Raw genomic sequence first — 17,825 nt, 5'->3', positions numbered from 1 at the left:
GCGCGCGCGCATGTACATCATCCTTCTTATGATGCTAAATGTGTAACCTGGAGGAAAGTAAGGGAGACTATAGACTAATTATAACTAAGTTGGCCAAATAAAATTTCCTTTTTTTCTCAGTTGTTTACTTCAAGCCAAAACATTTTTTGAACCGAACTATTTAAAGCAACCGCGCCTTCACTTTCCTGTTGCAGACCAAATAAAAAAGGCAGCAGTACTTGATGAAACAGAGCACTCAAGAGTAGTTTCTTCTCGTTTGCCAGGTGCCTTGGGAATGCTACTCACCCTGTGCAATATCCAGGCCTTTCCCCATTACAATGAGCAAAGTTAACCTATTTCACATGATTTTTGTGAGAAAATGAAAAACAGCTCCATTGCTCAGTTAAAGTGAGGAGCCTTTGTAAATGCCTGGTGATGATGACAATTTTGATAATAATTATATTGGAGACACCTCAGTGGGAAGTGGTTTTGCCGATACCGTCATTCTCATTTCCTCTCTTAACTTGGGCAGGTCCGAAGGGAAGGATGCACGCCAGTCTCTGCTGAACGGCGTATTGGGTTTGTGTCGTGCAGTAATAAGAGCTGGGATCCTGCTGCGATAGCAATCAGCAATGTTGACCTGTGATGAAGGCCGCACCCCCAGGAAGCTGACTTGGACTGAAATCAATGTTGGCTGGGTCATCAACTGTACTCTCCCAGGATTTCTGGACAGAGTTGTATACAGGTGCATGGATTTTGGAGGCTGACAGGAGGGAGTTATGTTAAATATTTAACAACTATTAAGGCACGGGCATGGGCACAGCCAGTCAGAAGGTAGAGGTGGAGCAGGGGCCAAGTCATCGGCTTTGGGTTGTGGGAAGGCGGGAGGGTCCTGGAGAGGTGCCCAGGTAGCTAGAGCAGTGGGAACGTAGGACTGGGGAGAGCTGGGAAGTGGCCATTTACCAACCAGTACAACACTGTTTCAGTATTTCACTAACCGTTGCAGCTCTATCAGTATGGGCTGTCTGCCTTGTGGAAAGACCTGCTTTTGATCTTGGCTGAAGTGTTGGCCTTGGACAAATTGTTTTACCTCTCTAACTTCCAGTTCTTTCATGTGGAAAGTAGGGATGTTAGTGATACATTTTTTATAAAGTTGCCCTGAAGGTTAAATGAGATAATGAGTGAAGAATGCTAGCTTAGTGCCTGGCTAGCAGAGAGTGTTCAATAAATGGCAGCTGTTATATTGTTATGGTTATGTGCTTTCTGCCTGTTGTGACTGGTATTTTAAAGGATTTTAAATGGAAACAGCTTGGTATGTATTGAGCCCTTCTCTGGAAGAGATTAGACATTGCTGTTTAGATTTTATTTGTGCATAGATTTCTGCTTAAATTTTATGATAATCTTAAAAACACTGATAGGAGAAAATGCAAAAATGATGCTTTAATTTGCTGTGTTATTACTACCATAACTAAATAATAACTGGCTCACAGATTAAGAGTTTCTGAGACGTAGAAACAGTCTTCACTGTGTGCTTAAAAACAGTTTCTTCATTTTTTTTTCAAGTTACTGGGGCTCCTCATGTGAAACACAGCTATGTTTAGAGGCTTTTTTGTTATCCTGATATTGGACAAGGGAAAGGATAAAGGAAATGAACTCAGATGGGAATGACTTTTATTTAAGGTTTCCTTAATCTTAACAAAATGCCTTGGAACATTCAAGACATGTGTATCAGTCACAAAATGTTATGAAATAATATGCAAATAAATTATTTTGAATGTACAAAGGAGCCTACAAACTAAAATAATATTTTGAAGGGAATCAATTTTTCAAAATTTTTTTTATTTTATAAAATTTCCCTTTCACGTATGTACTTAAATTACGGTAGGCATGTGTGTGTGAGCGCGTGTGTGTGTTGAAGTATATATTCTTTTTTAATAAACAGATTTTTAGAGCTGTAATTCACATGCCTTGCAGTTCATCCATTTAAAGTATACAATTCGGTGGTTTTCAGTATAATCACAGAGTGATGCAATAATTACATAATCAGCATGTAAATAGAGTATTTAATTTCCATGTATTTGTGAATTTCCCCCAAATCTTTTATCCATTTGTAATGACTTTCCATTATGGTCAGAGGATACCATTTATATCTTTTCAACCCTTTAAATTTTGGGAGGATTGTTTTATGGCCTCATATGTGGTCTATCCTGGAAAAAGTTCCAGGTACACTTGAGGAGAAAGTGCATCTGTGGATGCTGCGTGCAGTGCTGTATACACGTGTTATGTCTTATGGCTTATGGTGTTGTTCAAATCTTTGGTTTCTTTGTCATCTGCTTAGTGATTCTATCCACTGTCCTTTACTCTGTCTAATATTGAGGTGTTAAAGTCTCCAGTGGGTATTGTGAATTTTCTATTTCTTCCTTCGGTTGTGTCTGTTTCATTTCATGTATTTCAGGCTCCCTGTCAGATATCCTGGGTCCCAGACTGGGAGCTGGGGAGAGGGAGCCCTGTGGTCTTGGCAGCTCTCCTCAAGAGAAGCGTTTCCATCTGTGGAGCGGATGTGGAATTTCTCACCCACTTGGTGATAGAGACCCTCCCACCCAGATAATTCTGATAATTGATTATGTGTATATTAACTTTTTGGCTGGGGGGGTGTTCTGTAGTGACACTGTTTCAAATGCATTTTACTCTGGGTTAACTTCTCATCTACCAAAATGGCATCCTTAGCATTATTATCTAATTACTCAGACATGTTTGTATATAAGCTACATTGGTAAGACTATATGGTTCTGGAGAACATTTTATACAAAATTGGTTTTATGATCCTGATCCAATCTTTTAAGTTTTAAGCACGAAGTTCATCTCCCCTGGGCACCGACCCCAACCGTTGCTCGGGTGATCTGTTCATTGCTGTTACCTGTGATGATACTCAGACTTTTTTTGGGTCTTACTTTCTGGCAATTATTTGCTGTTTTGAGAATGCTTCCTAAATAAATCTTGTCTGCCATCCCTCTCCCCGCCGGTTTTTGTGTCTAAGTCAAGTCTTTTGTGGATGTATAATAATGACTCTATCGCTAGTTAGCAACAGAAGGATCTCTGAAAATTATGGTTTCTGTCAAAGCACACTGTTACCTCAGTTTACCCTCTGAATAATTAGCCCTTGGCTTTACATAATGCAAGTAATTGTAAGTATCCTTTCCCTGGCCTGTGCATTATTGTCTGTGTTCAGGCAGGAGCTTGCTCTGTTTTTGTTTTGTTTTGCAAACAGATTATAACTGGGCATTAAAATGTAAGTTGCTTTTACAGGGCCCGGGTGGCTTCGACAGTTGAGTGTCCGACTTTGGCTCAGGTCATGATCTCACGGTTGGTGAGTTTAAGCCCTATATTGGAAGCCCGCTTCGGATCCTGTGTCTCCCCACCCCCCCATCTCTTCTCTTCTCTCTTCTCCCACTCATGCTTTCTATCTCATAAATAGACTTTAAAAAAATAAATAACATAAAATGTAAGTTGCTATAAACATTTCTTAAATAGGACTACTCTTACACTTTTTAATTTTTTAAGTTTACTTATTTATTTTGAGAGAGACAGAGATAGTGTAAATAGGGGAGGGGCAGAGAGAGAGGGAGAGAGAGTTACATTTTCTGACCTAAAGTATACACACATTCTCAAGGAACCTTTCTCTCTTCTTATGATAGATTTTTATTTTACACAAAATGAACGTGTGCAACTTGTAATACTTTAACACCATGTAATATTTGGCTCTTCATATCTTATTTCTTTTTTTTTAAAGTTTATTTATTTATTTTGAGAGAGAGAGAGAGAGTGAACAAGAGAGAGAACATGTGCACGTGAGTGGGAGAGGCACAGAGAGATTGGGAGGGAGAGAATCCCAAGCAGGCTCCATGCTGTCAGTGCAGAGCCTAACGCAGGGCTCAAATCATGAACCATGAGATCTTGACCTGAGGCAAAATCAAGAGCCGGACACTTAACCAACTGAGCCACCCAGGCACCCCCTTCATATCTTATTTCTATTTGTGGAGAGAGATTATTTAGGAATTAAATTTCTCATTTATTGACTCACCTACACCTATTTAAATACATAATTTCTCCTGTTGATTATAGAGACTTGGTACTAAGAATGAGAGAGCTATTTTGAAAGTATCTTAAAATTTATAAATTTCTTTTTAGTTACTTAAGAATAAAACGCCCTTGATTCTTTGCTTTGTATCTATACCCTCCCTCCACACTTAGAGGCAGATGAAATAAACTCTTCACCAGCATTAATGAATCAATCAGCCTCACACATCTTCAGCTTGAGTCCAGAGATAAGAGAATGGGCCAAAATACTGAGACGAGCGGGCCTTATTTGTGAAGGAGCCACAGAAGCCGGGGGCATGCATGAGACTTTTTTTTTTTGGCTCAAATTGATGTAACCTGGAGTTTGTTTGATCTTGGGAGTTAAGTGGGTCAGTCTATCAAAAAGCCATTGTAACAGAGTGCCTTGAGGAAGTTGGTGCTGGAAAGAAGACATTTTTAAAACATGCACACGGAGTGAAGATATCTGGGAAACAGAAACCCTTTTAATATTTTTATTCATAGATACAGTAATTCACTATCCTGTGTCAAACGCCTGGAAGTGCTGGCATGGAGTGAGGACAGGACATCTGCTCCCTGGGGCTGGGCACGTGCCATCAGACTGCAAGGAGGCCCACCGAGAATGGGTGAGTACTTGGGGGTGAAAGGAAGTCTCCCCATCCCAGCAGACACATCGGGAGCACCCAAGAAACTGAGCACATACTGTCTCCAACCTCAGGCAGAGACTCAGAAAGAGCCAAAGTTGTTGGCTTTGCTGGAATTTATGGCCCATTGAGCATGTTGGAAGAAGGCATGGGTATGTAAGGGGCAGACACTTTCATCCTGTGGGACACCAGGGAAACAATGGCAAAACTAGAACACAGAAGACATGGTTCAATTAACGTAGCAGGTTGTGGGCAGTGTTCTGCCTGAGCTGAGAAAGGAATTCAAAATCCTTCTTGCCGCAACTTTCTCAGAGACAGAATTTCTGAAGTTCTTGTAAATAAATAAACAGCTAACACGTAATGAGCACTTACTGTGTGTGCAAGGCACTATTCTAAAGAGTTTTATGTGCAAATAATTAATTTTCATTACAGTAACTCAATATGCTGTAACATAGTATAGAGCATACTGTTCTTTCCCATGGTTTATTGATGAGACAATGGATTCTGTAATTGAAGTCAATACGGCATACTGCCTCTGTGGTTTCCAGAGGTGGCTAGGTACTTGGTGAGCGTGGTCAGTAATATTGATCAGGAGGTAATAAAGCATTACGTGTCAACACTGAACGTGGAAGAGGAACTGGAAGAACCTGGAAGAGTGTGTTGCTAAAAACTCATCAATTTAGTACGATGACCTACTTGGAAGTGATCTTTTCCTTAGCACAGAGCTTCTGGGATGTGAAAGGCACCCACCTCCTTGCTCAGAAATGTCTGAGGGCCAACTTTAAAGGTTCGTTGGAAACCCCATTGCACATTTTTGATTGATAAAGCCATTGAAGGAGAAATTTAACTCCTTCTTCCTTTGTAAAAGACCCTCCAGGGAGGCAGCAACTGGACTCCCAAGAGGGTTGATCGTGTGGTCAGTTAACAGATACCAGCAGACTTAGAATTTGAGGCTTCTCTCCAATACTCATCAATTTCACCCTAAATTCATTGAAATACTAGCATGTGTTGGTTTACTTTTTGTAAGTCTGGTGTCTTCTTTCCCTTTTCTTCCCTCCCCCCTTTTCTTTCCTTCCCCCACCTCCCTTTCCTCTTTCTTTTCTGTTTTCCCTTGCTCTTTTATTGAAGGAATATTCACTGAGCACGTACTATATTGCAGGCAATGTTAGGTGCTGGGTATTCACTGATGAACAGCAATAGATATGGTCTCTGAACCCCATGAAGTTTATCATTTAATGGGTGAGGCCACCAAATAGCCACATAGATACATAAGGAAAATCACAACTGTGAGAAGAGCCCCAGAGAGAGCATATGATTTTGTGAGACCACGGCAGGGCTCTTCGGCCTAGTCAGGGAGAGCAGGGCAGGGTTGTCTGATGAGACAATGATTAAGCTAAGGAACAGAGGGTGGATTGGAACTGGACAGACAGGTGCATGAAGAAGCAGCCCAGGAGAGCAACTCATGTGGCAGCCTGGCCACCGAGTCTGTGACAGCATCAGACCGAGAGAGCTCTGTTTGGGGAGGTGCAGAGAGCAAACGGAACTGGTAGGAGGTGAATCTGAAAGGTAGGGGGCAAAGACAAAGAATGGAGGGCCTAGTGGGCCACATTCAAGGTGTGTCTTTGTCGGACGAGTCATAGGTCAGAGGCATGGGGTGGTACAGCCAGATTTGCATCTTGAAGAGAGCACTCCACCTCCAGGAAAGGCAGACTTGGATGGAGAGCAGGGCTGGATTTGCATGGATCCTTTTCAGGTTATCGTGCACGGCATTTTGGGCCTGATGTTCCTCTGCGATATCCTTTGAAGCATAGGTCAACTATCGGTGCATTGGGGCTTCAAGTTCTCCTGTTATCATACATTGTCTTTTTATGAAAAGTACCCAAAAAGAGGGAAGTCAGACAAGTCTAGGTGTTATTGCTTAATAAGACTAACTATTACAGAAATCTCACAAAGTCTGGTTGTTGGTTTAACAAATATAATCGGAGAAAAAAAGACCTTTGGTTCATGCTTGTAGAAACTTTAGTATCAAGGATACAGGCATCGTTTTAAACTTATTATTCAGGTAGTTTTATCTGATTTTTTGGACTTGTGTTTATGGTAAAGTGAAGGTCTAAGTGAAGCCTATAATGACTACAACTATCTCCACTTAGGCCACTTAATAAAAATAAAATCACTAGATATGTATTCTCTTCTCTCTCATCTCAATTCTTAGCTCCTCTGGTTGTCCCCATCTGCAGCCTCTGCAGCAGAATTCAGCATCTCCAATGTGTCCTTTGGTTTTCTCTGCTTAATACTTGTGGGTTGACAAATCCCAGAGGGCTTACTAGGCTCTGAGGATGGCGATGAGGCTGAAGAGGCAGATCGCAGATGGTCTAGGGATTTGTGATGTGTGTACCACAGAGTCTCGTAGCAACACTATCTGCACTTAAAAGAGGGCTAAAAGTTTAAGTAAGTCCCTGGATGGATGAGATACTATCGTACAGTTGATCCTTGAGCAACACAAGTTTGAACTGTGTGGACCCACTTATATGGGGATTGTTTTCTGTAAATATGGTATGGTGTCATGTTATTTTCTTAACATTTCATTTCTTTAGCTTACTTTATTGTCAGAATACAGCATGTAATACATATAACATACAAAATAGGTGTTAATGGACTGTATATGTTATTGGTAAGGCTTCCGGTAAGCTGATAGTAGTTAAGTGTTTGGGGAGTCAATAGTTACGTGAAAATTTGTGTACGTCATGGAGGACCTTGCTGAACCCCATGTAACCTACTAGTGTATTTGAGGCAACAAATACCCTGCAACTGAGGACAATAATTTATGTCACAATAAATCTGAAATGCAATTTTTTTTTTTAATTAAAAAAACTTTAGGTGCACAAAACATCAAAAGTCAATGCTTCCTCAAAGATCCATTAGTTTTCAGAGCTTTCTTGGCTTTGCTTAAGGTACATAATATTGCCAAGACCATTGTGAGAACACTCAGAGGGGCCATGGTGATATGAAGGAACAAATTTGGGACAGGAACTTTTATAGCAATAGCATATGCTGTAGGTACAGAAATCATCCAACTACCACAGCACAACTGTTTATAGTAGATAAACAACTGCTTTATCTACTATAGTCACCCCCCACCCCCACAAAATCCCACTTCAACTCTAACTTGAAGCCAAATTCATTACCATTTTCTGCCTGTGGACTATATACAGGATATGAAAAGTAAGGAAATTGTGATTATTTTAGGAGGGAAGACTATTTGAGGTAGACAGACAGGTTCATTCCTTCAATAAATATAAATACACATTAGCCAGGTATAATGGAAAGCACTCATAAGAGAGCAGTGAACAAGGTATAAGTCTTATTTTCAAGGAGTTTACAGTCCAGTGGGGAAGGTTGACCATTAAAAGAGCAATTGCATACTATATATAATAAATGCTACGCTATATTCAAATGGAGAACACGTAAGAGGGGGCACCTGCCAAGATAGACTTTCTGGAGGAAGTGGCTTCTACACTGATAAGAGTCAGTCAGGGACAGTAGGGAGGAGACTGAGGAAGGGGGTTTTTCATACAGAGGCAACGGTATGTACAAACACCTGTAGTATGGCGCCAGCTGGGAAGTGAGGAATGCTTACCACACCATATGGAATAAAGGACTTAGGGAAGAACCCCAGTGGCACAGGACCGTGAATATTGCCAGGCTTAGCCATGGCTGGCTCCTGCTCTTGAGATAGATGAGATGAAGCAGGCAAGGCCTTGGGGTTTCAGCAGATTAGGGTCTGGGGGTGATAACAGTGTCTGACACCTCCCAGGGCAGCCACATGGGTTTCCTAAGGCTCTTGTCCCTCCCACACATTGCATTCTGTTATTTCCTTACACAAAGGCTTGATATTAAAAAGGGCTATGATGAGTAAAAAGAGAGCACCGTTTGTCCTAGAGACCTTATTTTAATGGAGGAAAAGTACTTCGATATATTTTTTCCTCCTGAATTTTTTGTCTGTTGCTTTCATTTGTGATTCCTTCAATTTCCTATACTTTCTGTAATTTATCAGAATTTTTTGGGCATTCATTATTTGGGTGATCCCCTTTGTTGTTTAAAGGAAAGAGAGCAGGAACCTCACACAGAGACCCATGGCATGGCCCTAGACAGGGGCAGAATCCTGGCATCAACTCTTGGGCCAGAAATCAGCCCCCCAACTTGCCAACTGAGGGCTCTTTGCGGATGAGGCCTAGGTCCTTCGTTGTGGACCAGTACTTGCTCCTGAGAGGCCTCAGAAAGAATTCTCCGGCTTTGCTGGTTGGTGGTCAGGCTAAGGCAGCAGGTTGAAAGGAGGGCTGTTGGAGCTGTCCGTGTTACTTACCCCATTGAGTGCCTTGTCACCTTTTTCCGGGGCTTTGTTGCTCAACCTAGCTGCAAGCCATTCTGCCTTCATTCTTGATCAGGACCCTTATCATATTGGTCAAGCCACGATATTTTTGGTTGCATTTTAATCTTGACCTCATCAGCTCCTTACTCAACTGACCACACTTTCCTCCACTCTGCCTGGATCTATTGCCACATTGTTCTGCTCTGGTTTCTGCTGAATGCCCTTGGATTTCTTTTCTAGTCAAAAAATAACTCTGTTTTATTGAGAGCGATGAACATGCTCTCAGGTTTTGTTTTGTTTTGTGTTTTTCAAATTTAAATGAACATCTGAAAAAGCTTTCTGGCTATTTAATTTCTATGGGATGAAAGGCAGCTCTCATCAAAATAATAATGGAAACTGAGACAAGTCACTTTTATAAGCTGTTGTCTTCTAGAGCTGAATATTTGATTAAAAGTCATAAAATAGCATTTGCAGCCAGTATATCTAGGGTTGTATTCCATAGATGTGAAGGGAAAATGTCAGCTCAAATCTTAAAAAAATGTGAGGAATCCTGAATTGATTAATTTTTCAATTATTCTTGATGACAAATGACTTGTCTTTCAATTCTAGATGGAAATCAAAGGTGTTCATCAGTTCCAGGTAAATGTTGACTCTTCTGTCTCATAAAAAAGCACTTAGACTTGATGGATGGAATTAAAGGGTGAAATGGGGTCTCTTAGCAAAAACAAACATTCTGACAAGATTGCTGATTTTTCTTTCTTCTTGCAAATTAGTTAACTTAGAAGTATTCTGATAGCAATTATTAACCAAGTTTTAGCCTATCAGCATATTAAATAACCTGGTGGGTCTAAATTAAAAACTACCTATAATGTAAAAAGCACTGAATAAAATATGCCACAGATTTGAGGCTTGACATATATATGAAATAGTTATGCCATATTTCAGATATTCAAGATGGCTTACTGGAGCCTAAACATATGTGACAATGCAAAGTCTACAGAGTTTGTTTTTTTTTTTTTTAATTTATTTATGTATTTTTAAATACTTCTTCCCCAATTGCTCTGGATAAATCATAAAGATTTTAATATTTTTGCCCTCCCTTTTATGATATACTACCTATAGTTAAGCATGTATGTACTACCTTTCTGAAACCTTTTGTGCTTTTGCTCTAATTCCCTGTCTCTCCGTACGTACACCATGAGGATTCTGGGGAGATGGAAGTTTGAATGTATCCCAATGCTCCCCTTTATTAACTGTTCACTATTCCCCACCTTTCCCAAGCCAAATAGCAGTAGGATTTATCAGAAAGAGTGGCCCAAATGTGAGCCAAGAGTGAGGCTCAGGCTCTGCCACAGCCTGGACAGTCCCTGTATGGGGTCTGGGGATTAAAAAGCAGAGATCACTGGAGTTGGAATTTGGTGGGATTATGAGGAAGTCTGAGCTCTTGAGGATCTGTGAATTTCTCAGAAGATGGCTAGAACTTACCCATGTGCAAGAATCCCTAAGGAGACCTGCTACACTTCTAGAAATAAAAATTGCTGAGTATATGGGCCGAGTCTATCCCATTTACCCTTCTCTAGGCTGGAGACTAAGAAGACCAGAGAAGGGAGATGCTTCCTCCTGGTACCATGGACAGGGACTACTGCTTACCTGCTGGAACACTGCCCCCTGACTGGGGAGGGCCTGGATTTCTGTGCACACACACATGCATGTGAATGCACATACATTCACATGCATAAACACACATACATACATGCACACACATGCACACAAATGCATACACACATGCATGCACATGCACACACTCACATGCACACACTCTGTTATAGGAGGGGTTGCTCTCACTTGAAGCCTCTCAACAGCTTTATCTGAGCCCCAGTGAGTGGATAAAAACAGACAAAATGACAAACAAGAAGAGAAAGGAAGGACAGAATGACATGTGAAATTACAAAAATAATTAGAATGTATAGATTTATTACACATAGCACACAAGACTTTCAGAACTGAAAATGTGACATTTTTTCTTTAACTGGTGAGATGAAATTAGTGCTGGGAAGACTAAGGAAGGACTGTCTCAAAACATAGAATAAAAATATAAAGAGGGATGAAAGGGACAGAGCCCAGCAATGTAACACACAAAAAACATCAGCCGTGAAAAAAACTTCTGAAAGTTTCATAATTAAGCAAATAATGGAATAATATTTCTCTGAGTTGAAGTAGGACTTAAGTCTGTAGAGTTAAATGTGTCCCTGAAGCTCATCGAAGACTGATATAAAGGACACACACGGACATATTCTGGCTAACTTTCTGTTGCTGAGAATAAAGAGAAAAACCTTAACATTCTAAGAAAGAATGAATAGGTTACTTATGAGGGACAGACAGAAGATTAGAAATGGCTCATTTGCAGCTTTGGAAGCTCATCAGAGAATATGCATAGATTTCCAAGAAGAACTCTTATTCCAGGATCCCTATATGCAGCAAAGATATCATCACCTGCCAGGGTGAGTGATATTTACACATATTCGGGATTCAGAGATGGTATCATCCATAAACCCCATCTGTAGACAATACACAGAAATAGACTCTAACTAAACAATAAACGTACCACCACAGACACTTTACGTGGGAGAGGATTAAAAGGAGGAGGAAGCAGAAGTTAGCAAGAATAATCCTGCGGTAGTTACTAAAAATCTACAAGCAAAGGAAATACAAAGAGAGAGAGACAAACCAAGAAACCGACTCTCAACTATAGAGAAAACGCTGAGGGTTGCCAGAGGAGGGGCAGATGGGTTAAATAGTGATGGGGACTGGGGAGTGCAGTTGTGATGAGCACCAGGTGATGTATAGAAGTGCTGACCTACCACAATGTACACCTGAAACTAATATAACACCACATGTGAACTGGAATTTAAAATAAAATAAAATAGAATTAAAAATAAATAATTACATTCAAGTTTAAAAAAAATCTAATCGTCCAGAAGCAAAAACATTGAAAGTATTAAATTACATCATTAGAACCTAGGAGTCAGCGTTGTGAGTGATGGTACAGAAAGGGAAAGAATAAGTGAAATTTCTCATTTAGGGGAAGAGAAAGCAAAAATATCCCAAAGATTTCCCATGATACAGCCACAGGGGAAGGGGCAGAAGAAGAAGAAGGGAGAATATAATGCTAGGAATCCCCGATGGCTGACAAAACAAATAAATGTGTGTTTGATAATGAGTCTGAGGAGAGGTCACTACTAGGAAAGTGTCAGAGGACAGGAGGACCTTCTACATAAACAATAATCTATAGGGATATGAGTGTTGGGGTGCCTGGTTGGCTCAGTTGGTTGGGCATCTGACTTTGCTCAGGTTTGTGGGTTCGAGCTTTGTGGGTTCGAGCTCAGGTTTGTGGGTTCGTGCTTTGTGGGTTCGAGCCCCGTGTTGGGCTCTGTGCTGACAGCTTGGAGCCTGGAGTCTGCTTCGGATTCTGTGTCTCCCTCTGTCTCTGCCCCTCACCCGCTCACACTCTGTCTCTCTCTGTCTCTCAAAAATAAAAGATAAATATTAAAAAGAAATTAAAAAAAGATAGGGACATGAGTGTTTACTTGACCAAACCCGTGACAGAAGAAAAAGAAAAAGGGAAAACCAGAAAGTGAAATTAATACAAGATGGAATGGAAAAAGCCAAAATTAGAAATAAAATGGTGGGAAAATAGTTCTTGGAAAACAATGGAAACAGAAGGAGGGCAAGGATGACAACAGTATCAGGCAAGGTGAAACCTAAGGATAAAAATTAAAAATACTCAGTGTAACAGAGTGACATCTTACAATCACAAGATACCCGCTCATGAAAAAGAAATATCATGATGGGCACCTGGATGGCTTAGTTGGTTAAGCGTTCCACTCTTGGTTTCAGCTCAGGTCATGAGCTCATGATTTTTTCATTTAAGCCCCACGTCTGGCTCTGCACTGACAATGCAGAGCCTGGTTGGGACTCTCTCCCTTTCTATCTGCCCTCCCCTGCTCATTCTCTCTCTGTCTCTCTCAAACTAAATAAGTAAACCTAAAAACATTTAGAAATGAAATAAGAATCTGATTAAAATAGTAGTAAATTTTGGGGTGCCTGGGTGGCTCAGTTGGTTGAGCATCTGACTTTTGATTTTGGCTCAGGTCATGATCCCAGGGTCATGGGTTTGAGACCCATATTGGGCTCAGAGTGGAGCCTGCTTGGGATTCTCTGTCTCCCTCTGCCCCTCTCCCCCACTCTTGCTCTCTCTCTCTCTCTCTAAAAAAAAAAAAAAAGGTAGAAAATTCTAATGTACTTCTTTCGAAATCAGGTTCAGTGGGTCAAAAATCAGTAAAGGCAGAAAGAAATTGAATAATGTAATAAATTTAAATATATAATTTATATCTTTGGATTAAGAATATAGTTATTTTTCTCTTCTTTATGTTTAGGGAAATAATAAAAACTGGTCATGTACTGGCCACAAGGGAAACCTTAGCAAAATAACCAAGATACTTCACAGGGCATACTCTCTGGCAATAATAAATGAAATTATAAATTGACAACAAGAATATGAAACATAGTTTTAAATAATATGAGAACAATGGAGAAATCTAAGAAAGAATGAAAAGGATTACATGACACAAAAATATATGGGATAAATGACAGTTGGTCCTTGCTGCCTTGATTAATAAGAGTATAGGCCAAGAACATAGGAGTTTATACTCATTTGTGAAATTATAATAGAACAAAGTTAAGAAAAGAAAGTAGGAAAACAGAATTAGCAAAAATAGAAGTTGAAATATATGTGAAAATGTGTACTAAAGTTAAGTGAAAAATATCTTATTTTTTGAAAAGCCCTATAAATGCATAAGCCCTCTAAGGAAAAAGATACAAATTAAACAAGACTTAGAAACAGGAAGGAGAAACAGAAGAAATGAAAATAATTATAAGACATTACTATGTGCACTCGTTGGCATCAAATTTGGAAACCTAGAGGACATTGATGATTTTACAGTAAACAATAAATTGTCAATTTGGAATGAAATAGGAAATTCAAATAGATGTTAGAAGATACTAGAAATAGGATGAAAACCTATTATTAAAAAAACACTAAGAGTTGATAGTTTCATATCTAAGTTCTATATAATGCTTAAAGAAAAGATAATTCCCGAGTCATTTACATTAACCCAGATTATATGTCAAGATGGGAAGATCCCAACTCACTTTCTGAAGCGTGTAAAAATTAAATACCGAACATATACAGGTGGTACAAAAAGAATAATGTAGATCAATGTCACTTATGAATAGGGGTATAAACATTTTAGATACAGTGTTAACAAATAGAATAAAAAGAATACTACACTGACCAAGTCGCGTTAATTCAAGGAGAGCAAGGAAGGTTCAATATTAAGAAATATATCAACATAATACATCAAAAAGTGGAGGAGAAAACCAATATGGTATTGTCAGGGGTCATCGAAAATATTTGATATTAATAATTAATAGTAAAAATATTTGTTCATTTTTGTTGTATTGGTAAAGTAAAAACACTAAGATACAAATAAATGGAAACTACTTAAATATATTGAATTTTTTTCCTTTCTTTTTAAATTTTATTTTAACTCTTGTGTAGTTAACATGCAGTGTTATATTAGTTTCAGGTGTGCAATGTCACTAGTGATTCAACACTTCCGTGCATCCCCTGGTGCTCATCACAAGTGCACTCCTGAATCCCCATCATCTATTGAAATTTCTTCTCAAAAATTGTCAATGATTAAAATGTAAAACCACAGACTGATTTCTAAACACAGACAAAATTATTCACTTTTTAATGAATAGGTGAAATTAACGAATCAGTGAAACCAAAATCACTCAAATTGTTTTGCAGATTCTACTAAATTTCACGGGAGAAAAAATGAAATAATTGCTGTGCAGTTTGGAAAATAAAGCATCCTTGCAGAAGGATCCTTTCTGGGCTACCTCCTGTCAGGGAGGAGGTCAGGGTGAATTCTACAATGTCACAGGGTACTGGTTAAGGAATAGGTTTTACTGATAAAAGGGAAAACTCAAAGACCAGAGTTTATAAGAGAACAGCGGGATGTGTGGAGACCCAGTTTTTCATCCTGGAAAGCCTAGATGGGCCTGGGCATCTCTGAACATGGCCCGTGTTCCATCCCCCAAGGATGCTGCTATTCTCGTCAATCTCTCTTCCTGCAGGATGAACGCAAGGAAGGAGCTTCTTCTGTGGAAGGTCACAAAGACTGCAACCAAGCAGTCTGGGTGTGCAATGATAGGTATTTCCAGTAGTTTCTGGGAGAGCCAGTTGCCCTGCACCTGCAGATCTTGGTGGAAGCATGGACCTTGATGGCCATGAGGCATCACAATGACCTTTGGCCAGAGGAAGAAGGTCTCAGCTGAGTTTGAGTACAGCTTGGCTTGCTGGCAAAATGGGACACCCTAGAATGAGTATCAGGGTTGCTTCTGCTTCTTGAATAATGGAGAGAAAAAGCAAACTATTTCCTTTGCCTGGAAATATGATTTTATAAAAAGAAACCCAGAAGGCTTGACTTTAAAAGATAAGTATAAAAATAACAGAAATATCAGTAGCTTCTTAATTGTTATCAATTACCAGCTGAACACAGAAATGTGAAAAATGTAATTCACAATAACCACAAAAGCTATGAACTATTCAGGAATGACTTTAATAGGGAATCTATACTAAGAATTATTATAGAAGTTTTAGGGGGGATAAAAAAAGTTTTTTTTCAACTAGCATGAAGATATACCTGACCATGGATGGAAATGTTTAATTGCTGAAAATCATTACTACATTTTTCTAAAATTTATACATTATAGACAATTAAATCCTAATTAGAATGACAATTTAGATAAAAGCTCGCTATAGAAGATAAATGTCTGAGAATGAGCAAGAAAATAATGTCAGATATCAAAAGGTAATACATAGTCTTACCTTTAGAAAAGGTAAATAAATTAATAAAGCTTAATAAAAGCTATTTATAAAATAAAAGAGAATCATAGATCTCAGATATATGGGAATTTAATATGTGACAAACTTAGTATTTCAATTCAATTGTTATACATATTATATATATATATATATAAATGTTGCTAGCACAAATGGAAATTTATCTAGAAGAAAATAAAATTGGACCCTTACCTCATACACACAAAAAACACAAAATTTCATATGAATTCAAAAAGTAAATGAAAAAAAAACACTTAAATCTTAAAAAGATGATTGAGATGACTAGGAATTGAGGATACCTTTCTAAGGAAGATAAGAAATCCAGAAGCTATAAAATAAAGATCCTACATAAGCAACATAAACAGACAGTGGCTTAGAAAAACAATGTGCAAAGCATGTTCTATCTTTTCTTCAAGATATAAATCCCTGAATGTCATGGGAAGGAATAATATAAATACAATCATCATATATGATATGATTGCATTTGTGTGCATGTGTGTGTGTGTGTTTATAGAAAGATGTGTGAAATATGTTCACCAAGTATCCATGCTGGTTCTTTCGGGAGAGTGGTAATTTACACTTTTATGTATTTGCTAAAAAAATGTTATCATGATCCTGTTTAATTTATATATCCAGCAAGAAGCTTTTTTCTTAAAACAAACAAACAAACAAAACAAACAGAAAGAGTCCACATCCTTCTGGGCATGGTTGTGGGCATTTAAGCCCTGAGACCTCTGGTATTCTGAGATTTGCACGAGACTGGCGCTGGTTAAAAAAAAATTAACCTGTCGCTTCTGAAAATGCTCTCCTGTTTGAACACTGTCATCAATATTGGATTCATTTTTAGACAGAAACCCTTGGTCAGGCAGCATAATGAATCTGGTATTGCCCTGTTTCTTAGGATTTTGACATTCATATTTGTATCTTTTGTTCTCTCCTTGTTGATGGCTGCAGCCTCTACTCCCCAGTCAGTGCCTTGTGGGTTTCCTGGGGCTCCTATCTTGTGAATACATGCATCACAGGACAAAGGGACAAATCGCCGGAATGCCATCAAAGGTACTCTGTCATTTATTTTGTGGGTGTTGAAAGGCACCAGCTGCCCTTCAGAAAACCAATAACCCTCAGGAAGAAAATGGTATATCGTACGCTTTCTCTGCTTTAAAAATATGACAGCAATTGTGTAATGCTCCACAATTTTAGATTATTAGTATGGGGAGTGACTTTTGGTCAGATACTTCCTGACTTGGGTATAAGTGGTTGCTCTCCAGGTTTTGAAGGAGGCTTGCAGAGACCCTGAAGGGGACATAAAAATTTGGTGAAGGATCTGGACAAGGAGCCCTCCATAGCTGTAAGACTGATGGAGCTTGAAAGGAATTTAGGGGACCCTCAGTTTCTACTTCCTGACTTTAAACAGGGATGTGCCCACAGCCTGAATTTTTCAAATCAAATATTTTTAACCACATGCGAATTTAGATTTTTCTTGTTTCCCACATGTATGGTGGGACCTTCAGGGACAAAAAATGTCTTTACATTGAAATTTGTTAAGAGGGTGCTATTTATTAGGACTTTTTTTTTTTTTTTAACTAATGTTAATCTGTGTTTTTGGAGTTCATAAAAATGGTTAAACAGAGACTGAAGGACATTCTTTCACTTGGGATATCATAAAGATGATGGAGGTGGACTGAACTGTACTGTAGAGTCAGAGACACCCAGATATTACTTGGTTAACCCAGGCATAAGTAGCTAAGTGCACATGTATGAGTGT

General features: G+C 39.0%; 1 long non-coding RNA gene across 1 annotated transcript; it reads left to right on the top strand.

Annotated features, from left to right (window-relative positions):
• The first annotated feature begins 514 nt into the window (after window positions 1-514).
• Window positions 515-17,136, top strand: LOC144613936 (uncharacterized). Its single transcript, XR_013551432.2, has 3 exons — window positions 515-724; window positions 4,579-4,700; window positions 17,015-17,136. It is a non-coding gene; the product is annotated as an uncharacterized LOC144613936 (long non-coding RNA).
• Window positions 17,137-17,825: the final 689 nt, after the last annotated feature.

Source organism: Panthera onca, chromosome D3 (assembly GCF_046562875.1).
Source record: "Panthera onca isolate mPanOnc1 chromosome D3, mPanOnc1 haplotype 2, whole genome shotgun sequence".
Lineage (NCBI taxonomy): Eukaryota > Metazoa > Chordata > Mammalia > Carnivora > Felidae > Panthera > Panthera onca.
The sequence above is the reverse complement of the archived record's forward strand: the minus strand, read 5'-3'. Positions and strand labels throughout refer to the sequence as shown.